Source organism: Ipomoea nil, unplaced genomic scaffold (genome assembly GCF_001879475.1).
Source record: "Ipomoea nil cultivar Tokyo-kokei standard unplaced genomic scaffold, Asagao_1.1 scaffold2159, whole genome shotgun sequence".
NCBI classification, from domain to species: domain Eukaryota; kingdom Viridiplantae; phylum Streptophyta; class Magnoliopsida; order Solanales; family Convolvulaceae; genus Ipomoea; species Ipomoea nil.
Genome location: NW_017618587.1, coordinates 5,021,769 through 5,030,845, shown reverse-complemented (window position 1 = coordinate 5,030,845; position 9,077 = coordinate 5,021,769).

The window sequence follows — 9,077 nt, the reverse complement described above, 5'->3', positions numbered from 1 at the left end:
ATTTAAGGGTTGTTACAAGATTTTTGATACGGACATTATTAGGTCAAATTAAGGAATGACACATAAGTCCTTTTTTTTATTAGTATTGTCGATTATGTATTATCTGTTCAATATACTTGACTTTCATTCCATAAATAAGAGTTACAGAGATTGTCAATTGAACACAATATATTTGGTAACACATAACTATTTTTAATTTAAAAATTGTTATAGAGCTTCTTATGATGACAACAATATTAGATAAAACAAAGTAACAATATTACGGAGTACTTAGTATATATACAGTACAATTGTCAATATAATTTTGTTATTTAGGGTTGGTTTGAAAATATGAAAAATGATTTTTAAAAAGTGATTATTTTTTAAAAAAATATTTTAATTTTTTGTGTTTGGTTAAATGTAAAAATAAAATATCATTTTTCCTGTTTAACTGACAAATTAAGAAATTACTTTTTTCTTTGTTTGTTTCTTTTTTCCTTGAAAATAAACATACTATTTGATGCATGGATGATTTGTCAACGTGCCAGGACAAAATCTGTAGTGCCACCCTGCAAACAGCCTGTAACATTTAATTATATTATGTAGTGGGTCCCTTCAAGTTTTTTATTTTTTTTATTTTTGAAAAGGGTCCTTTTAAGTTAACCCTACACCAGTTACTTTCTTAACTTGTTAAAGTACAAAAAGTTAATATTATCCCTATAGACGGAGCCAGAGGGGAGGCTGGGGGGTCAGCTGCCCTCCCCCCTCACCCCACCCCACCTCTACCCTATATTATATATAAATATGTGATACTGCTAATTCTACGTAAGCAATATAAATAACACAAGACCAAGTAAAGCAAGTAATTCTTTATTGATCAAGGTAGAGTTCCTAAGTACAATCTACTTGGTTGCCCTGAGTACCGACTGACTGCGGTCGGGAGTCTCTAGTTACAACCTATCGATCGTCCAAAAGTCCCCTACACTGCAGCTACTGTGGGTACTTATAGCCGCGACGCCGGAGACAAGCTTCCGGCCGTTCGGCATGCTCTCCACGTAGCCTCCACGCGTCCCCCTCCCGGGTGCCCTGCCTGTCGTCGTAGAAAGCCGCCACGTGTCTTTAGCCAGCTCTCTCGCCTAAGGGACCACCGCTCGGGGTTCATAGCATCGCTCGGGCAACTCCCGGTCGGACCCCGACCGGGTTCTCCTCAAGGAGCCCGACCTGTTACCTGCAAAGACATAGACAAAAGGACAAAGGCATCTCGGTCGTGGTGAAGCTGTGTCGGTCGGGATATTCCCTACCAAGAGCCCCCCAGCCCGGGCCTTTTTGATCAGTCGGGAAAAAACGGGACGGGATGAAGAAGCCCAACCGTCAGCCACCAAGCCGACCCGCCAGCTGTCATTCCATTCTACGCCACGTGTCGGCCTCTGCCGGCCTTGGCGATCCCATCCGTCGTCTCGGATTCAGCGCGGGTCGTGTCAGGCAAGTTGGCCCATTTCCCGCCTAAATGTCCTCCTATAAATAGGCCCTTGAGGCCCTCATTTGAACTTTCCTCACTCTTTCGCATCGGTCGGTACCCTCAGAGAGTCCCGAGCAGAGCAGCTTAGCAAGGCAGTCGAGCAAGCAAACTTCAACTTTCAAGCTTCAAACTTCAATCTTCCTTCAATCGGTAAGCTCTCACCCTCCTCTTTACTTTAGGCACTCATTCATAGGTAGAACTGCTAGGTCAACTAACTGTCCCGGACGTTTGAAGTCCTTACTAACTCCGACCGACCTTTAGGTAGATCGATATGACAGACTCGGACAGTCAAAACGCCTCGATTGCTGATTACGACGAGGAGGTCGAGCGCATCAGCGACGAGGAGGTGGACATAATGTCCTACACCCCGGACGCTAGTCCCCGAGCGACGCCAGCCCCCGAGCAAGCCGCCGAGCGAGACAATGCATCGAGCTCCTCAGGATCGTCAAGCTCGAGTTCGAGCGGATCGGGGAGCTCCAGCGAGGAAGAAGAAGAGAGAGCCACGTCAAGCGGGCGGGGTTCTCCAACCGAGGGCGTTAGGGAAACGCCTACCCGGGTGGTTGGGGACCACCCGGAAGCTGCTCCTCGAGGGGGTGATCGAGAAAATACCCCCGAGCAGACCGAAGAAGACCCGGCCGGGCCGGCCGGACCAACCGTCGAGCTCGAGTTCCTGAACAGCGAGAGCGTCGAGCAAGAAATGAGCCTGCTGTCCAAAGGCGAGGCGGCTCGGATTGCCGAAATACTCAGGGGTCGGGCAGAATTCGACACGAGCCGGCAGCTGGGAAATGTAATTGACAGGCATCGGGGCAAGTGGATCGGGATGCACTATGACTCCCTGACAGCCCCGATCGCCATTCCCTTCACCCCCCTCCTAAATGCCTTCTTGGCCTATTACCGAGTCGTCCCGGCCCAGATCTGCCCGAACGCACATCGGATCTTGGCCTGCTTCCCACAGATATGCGCTCGGCACGGGGCCGAGTGCACGATGGAGTTATTTAACTTCATCTACCAGATCAAGGTTCTCCCGGGCCGCTACGGGGGTGGGTTCCTGATGCTGCAGTCCCGAACGGATATGTGCTCGATCAGAGGCTTGCCCGGGAACAACAAGGGGTGGAAAAACAGGATTTTCTCCCTCAAGTACGAGCCCTGGATCTTCCCGGTCGATCGCGTCTGGAGCACACATTTCCGGAAACAAGTGGTGCCGGCCGAGACGCAGGCGCTGAGGGACGCGGTCAACCGGATCTCGAGCGAGGTGCACGAATACACAATCTACCGGACGGCTGAAAGTCTCGCAGCTGCCATGCTCCCGCCCCCCACGTACGAGCTGCCGGAGAAGTATCTGCCCGTTCCGATGGGCGTGACGGTCGCCAAGCCGTCCAAACGAAAGAAGAAAGGTTTGGCACGAGCTACTTTTCCCGACCGGACCTATTACCTCGATCTAACTAACTTTCTTGTTTTGCAGCTATGGCCGAGTTCGGCGATGAAGACACCGCCCTTCCCCCACCCGTCAAGATCTCGCTCGGCGGGAAGAAGAAGGCCAAGACCAAGGCGGCCGGGGAGAAGGAGATCCCATCTGCCCGACCTCTGAGCGCCTCGACCGTGACGACGGGCGAGGGCTTCATCGTGGAGCAGCCGGACGTCCTGGTCACTCGGGTGGAGGTCGCCCGGGGCAAGGAGAAGGTCGCCGACCAGGGCGCGACCGAGGTGGGCGGCCTAAAGCGCCGCCGTGAGCAGCACAGCCCGACCCCTTCGGCCGGGCGGGAGAGGGAGCCGGCATCCGTGCTGGCACGGATCGGTAATGCCGCGCCAGCCCGAGCGGATTTGGGGAAGATGACCCCGACCCAGGTGGCTGAACGGATTGGCCACGATCTGGCCGAGGTGAGTCCCAGCTTTTAATCTTTCTTTGCCCAAATATCGTTGATCGGGCTAACTTTGATTATCCTCTTTGTGTTGCAGATCTCCCGGGCGACCCAACTTCTTCAGGGTCAAGCTTTGCTGGCCGAGGAGGCCGATCACCACAAGAAGACGGCTGCTCGTCGTCTAAAGGAGATCAAGGAACTCCAGGCTGAGCTGGAGAAAACGCAGAAGGCCCTGAAGAAGGGTGACGAGGAACGGGTGCTGGCCGAGAAGGTCGCCAGCCGGGCGGTTGGGGAGGCCCGGGAGCTGAAGGCGCAGCTCGAGAACCCGAGCGATCTGGTGCGGGCGGCCTTCAAGAACAAGGAGCTGGGCACGGCCTTCCTGACCGCAGCCCGAGGAGACGAGGTCGGGAACGAGTTGATCGTCTCGTTCGGGAAATGGGCCTTCACGGCCGGGAAGCAGAAAATGCTCGAGCGCACCCGCAAGCGGTTGGAGGAGGCCCTCGACGCCGATGATCTCCAACTGGTCTTGTCGGCCTTGCCCCCGGACGTGGCAGATCCCGGTCCTTCACCCTTTACCCCGACCCCGAAAGCCAAGGCAACCGAGCCTGGGGCTTCGTCGGCTGCTGCCTCGAGCGGGAAAGAGGCGACCGCCAGCGCTCAGGAGGCGAAGAAGTAGATTTAGGCTTCTTTTCTTCTTTTTGTAATGCTGACTGATCGGGAGCCCGGTCCCGCATTGTACCGGGCATCTTTTGCCGATTAATAAAATTCATTTTTGCTCCATCTTATGTCGCTCGTTTTTTATTTTCTTGCTTCTCCATTTGCACACATTGATCATAATCACTCGACCACCTGGCCTTTAGACCCGGTCCCGCGATACTCGATCCGCTCAACGCCCGACCTTACGGCCTTATGGCCTGGTCGTGCGTTCGATGTTTCGACTTCAAACTGGCCAACCGATCGGGTTGACCCGACCTCCGGGCCTTTGCCGAAAAAATTTCAAGCCTCTACGGTCGGAGTATAACCGAGCGACGGGCCGAGAACAGGCAAGCCTCTACGGTCGGAGTATAACCGAGCGACGGGCCTTGTATACTTCCTTATCCCAGCCCCCACACTATTGTGCGCTCGAGGCACGAGTGGGTGCGATAGTGGACAGAAGTTGGACGGATCGGGGAACAATGCCGAGAGCTCCTGGCTTCCCCGATCGGTGGCGTGACTTGAGTGTCCGCCTATGTGGAGTGCGTTTTGACCGGTCGACAGACTTCGCCCGATCGATTGAATGTTGAAATGATCTGCTCATGACGAGGGTGAAAGGAAATAACCGATCGTGCCGCCGCATACAAACGGTCGAGCAATCATTGATCGTATATACATTAAACTTTCCCGCTCGCAGGCGGTTGAACTGATTTTACAATCATAAAATTTACATAGAAACGACGACCGGGACTAACTCGCAGGTCCAGCCCCCACTTCGTCTAAAAATACAAAAAATAGGCTAATGCCTAAAAAGAACGAGGTGCTCGGAATTCCAAGTCCCCTCTATTAACCGACCCGTCGTTGTCTCTAGTCGGTATGTCCCCGGCCGGATGACAGCGTTGATGATGTACGGCCCTTCCCAATTCTGAGCTAGCTTTCCCCCTTCTAAAGGTTGACTGGCCTCCCTTCGTCGTAAGACGTAATCTCCGACTTGAAAATAACGAGGGTTGACCCGGACGTCCTTCGAGCTCTTGACGCGCTTCTGGTACTCGGCCATACGCCTAGCGGCTAGCTCTCTTTTTTCTTCGACCGCATCGAGGTCCACAGCCATGGCATGTTCATTGTCCTCCGCGTTGTAGGTTCTCTCTCGATCGGTCGGGATCCACGCCTCGATCGGGAGCCGGGCTTCAGCTCCGTAAACCAGGGCGAAAGGGGTCTCCGAAGTAGCTTCCCTCGGGGTCGTCCGATAAGTCCATAAGACATATGGCAACTCATCGGCCCAACTACGACCGGCCGAGTGTAACTTCTTTTTCAGACCTTCCAAAATCGTCCGGTTAGCATTTTCCACTTGCCCATTTCCCTGCGGGTAAGCGACAGATAACCGGACATGAGTTGTCCCAATCGTGGCCAAGAAATTCTGAAAATATTGGCTCACAAATTGGCGACCGTTATCGCTGATGAGATGCACGGGCACGCCAAAACGGGAAACGACATTTCTCCAAAGGAACCGAGCACACTGCTGAGATGTGATCGTGGCTAAGGGCTCGGCTTCTATCCACTTGGAGAAGTAATCCACGGCGACGATCACGAACCTTCTCCGACCGGACAGCTGGGGAAAGGGGCCCAAGATGTCTACCCCCCACCTAGCGAAAGGAATTGCGGTCGTGACCGGCTGGTAGAACGTTGCCGGGCGTCCAGGCATCCGGGCGTATAGTTGGCACGTCTCACATTCCCGAGCTAACTTTTCACAGTCCAACTGGAGGGACGGCCAATAGTACCCGATCACCATGATACGACGAGCCAATGATCTACCTCCCTGATGTGAGGAGCAGATCCCCGAGTGAAGCTCCTTCATCACTAAATCCGCTTCAAACGCGGTCAGGCATCGCATGAGAGGACCTCCATACGATCGTCGATATAGACGACCGTTCGAGACCTGGAACCTCGGGGCTCTCAGCTTGGCCTTTCGAGCACGCTGCGGGTCGTCTGGGAGTCGACCGTGCTCGAGGTATTCCTTCAGATCAGTGATCCAGCTATCTTCCACCGGTTGGATTGGGTTGACCGGCAGGCGATGGATACTGTGCTTGGGGATCACCAAGATCCGAGCTATCTTCGACATGTGTTCCGGGGCGTCTTGGGCCAATTTAGACAAGATATCCGCATCGGCGTTATCCAATCGGGGGATGTGTCGGACGGTGTACCCCCGGAACTGTGCAAGCTTCTCCATGGCGAGGTCTCGGTATAATTGTAGGCGTTCTCCGTTAACCTCATAATCTCCGAGAACTTGCCCGACCACGAGCGCAGAATCTGTTTGGGCTCGGATGTATTCAGCCCCCAAGTCCCGAGCGCATTGCAAGCCATTTACGAAGGCCTCATACTCGGCTTCATTGTTGGTCGGGTGGAACTGATACATCAGAGCGAAATACACCTTGAAACCTTCTGGGCTCGTGACCACTACTCCTCCGCCCGCTCCTTTTTTGCTACTTGACCCGTCAGTAGCTAGCGACCACCACTCGGCCTCGGGATCCTCAACCTCGGGGGGTCGGGTATCCCGGGCGGTGCACTCGACCAAGAAATCTGCCAGAGCCTGACCTTTGATTGCTGGTCTCGGTCGGTATTCGATCGCGTATTGGGTCAGCATCAACGCCCATTTGACTAGGCGACCGGATGAAGAGGCGGTGCGAAGGACTGGTCCGATCGGCTGATCGGTCAACACGCGAATCACTCGACCCTGGAAGTAGGGAGCCAACTTCTTCGCGGCGGTATAGAGGGCGTAGACGACCTTCTCTAGCCGGGAGTACCGGAGCTCGGGACCATGTAGCGCGTGGCTTACATAGTACACCGGTCGCTGGACCCCTTCCGGATCGGTTCGGCACAATACTGCGCTTACTGCACGATCAGAGACGGCGAGGTACACATCTAGCTCTTCTCCGAGCTCAGGTTTTGAGAGCACAATAGGTGACATGAGGTACTCCTTCAACTCGTCAAAAGCTGCTCGGCACTCTTCGTCCCAGACGAACCCATTAACTTTTCGCAATACCTTGAAGAAAGGTAGAGCGCGCTCGGCTAACTTGGAGAGGAACCGGCTAAGGGCTGCCAACCGACCGGTCAATTGCTGGACCTCCCGAACGGTAGAAGGTGGTTGCATGTCCAGAATCGCTTTTACTTTGGCCGGGTTGGGCTCGATTCCTCTCTTGGTCATCATGTAGCCAAGGAACTTGCCGGTCTGAACCGCGAATGTGCACTTGGTCGGGTTCAGCCGCAACTGGTACTTCCTCATGATCTGGAAGCACTCCCGGAGGTCCCGAGTGTGGTCGGACCGGTCCCGACTCTTGACCAGCATATCATCAATATAAGCCTCCATCGTTCGGCCTAATAGATCGGCGAAGAGCATATTGACCATTCTCTGATAGGTCGCTCCAGCATTCCGGAGGCCGAACGGCATCACTCGGTAACAATACAGCCCGTCCGGGGTCACGAAGGCTGTCTTGCTTTCGTCTTCATGGTGCATCATAATCTGGTGATACCCCTTAAAGGCATCCATGAAGCTCATCAACTCGGCCCCGGCCGTCTCGTCGACCATTTGATGAATGCTCGGTAGAGGATAAGGGTCGAGCGGACAGGCCTTGTTGAGGTCCGTGAAGTCTATGCACATCCTCCAAGCCGGGGGCTTTGGAACTAGAACAATGTTTGCCACCCACTCGGGATAGATAACCGGGCGGATGTGCTCGATCGCCGCCATTTTCTTGACCTCCTCTCTGACAAACTCGCGGCGATCGGAAGATAGGTGTCGTGTCTTCTACACGACCGGCCTCGCTGCGGGATCGACGGCTAGCTTATGGCAAATGACCGATCGATCGATCCCGGGCATGTCTTCAGGTCCCCACGCAAAAATATCAGCATACTCCCTGAGTATGCTCAGAACCTCCGCTCGGAGCTCGGGGGTGAGGGCCCGGCCAATCTTAATCCTCCTATCCGGGCGGTCCTCGGACAGGGGAACTTCTTCTATCTCCTCGGAAGGTTCGGGTTGTTCCTTCCGTTCTTTAGCCTCCTCCTTAGCTATAGTGTTCACCCGGGAAGACGGACCGGAATCGCGTCTGTTGACCGCTCGGGTGTAGCACTTCCGGGCGGACTGGACATCGCCACGGACCACACCGACCCCATTTGGGGTGGGGAATTTCATGCAGAGATGGGGCATGGAAATTATCCCACCGATCTTCATGATGGCGGGTCGGCCTAGGATGATGTTGTGGACGCAATGGAGGTTGACCACAATGAACTCAAGCTCTGTCTTGATCGACTTCGGGGGGGTGCCGATCTCGACCGGGAGAGTGATTTTGCCTTCGGGGTAAATGAGGGCCCCGGTAAATCCCGACAGTGGTACACCGACCGGAGTCAGCTCCTTCCTGTCAAGGCCAAGCTTCTCGAACACGTCCAAGTACAGGACGTTCACACTGCTACCCGTGTCCACCATAACCCTCTGGACGTCCGTTCCCTTGACGTCGATTGTGACCACGAGCGCCTCCATGCCGTGGTCACTGCTGCTAGGTTGGTCCTCTAAGGTGAAGGTTATGGGCTCCATTTTTTGTCTTTTCCCAGTCTCTCGGGAATCCACAATCGCAACCGGGCAATTCGTCCTCGGCTGGGAAGCGTCTTCTAAGCCACCAAATATGACATGGATGGTGGGCTTGCCGACCGGGCGACTGCTGGTCGGGGGATCAGGGTCCCGTCGGTCTTCATGACGATCGTCCCTTCGATCGTCTCTTCGGTCCTGACCCGACCGATCGGAGCGGTGATGAGATCGCCTGTGATCCCTCCGATCGGTATTCCTCTTGCTTTCTTCTCTCTTCCCCACGCACTTGTCCAATTTTCCCAAATTGAGCAAATCTTCCAACAATTGGCGCAGGTGGGTGCACTCCTCGGTATCATGCCCGGCGCATCGGTGGTAAGCACAGTGCTTACTCTTATCAGGGCCGTCTCGATCGGGATGGGGGAGTTTGATGAGGTTGCAAGATTGAGCATACTGC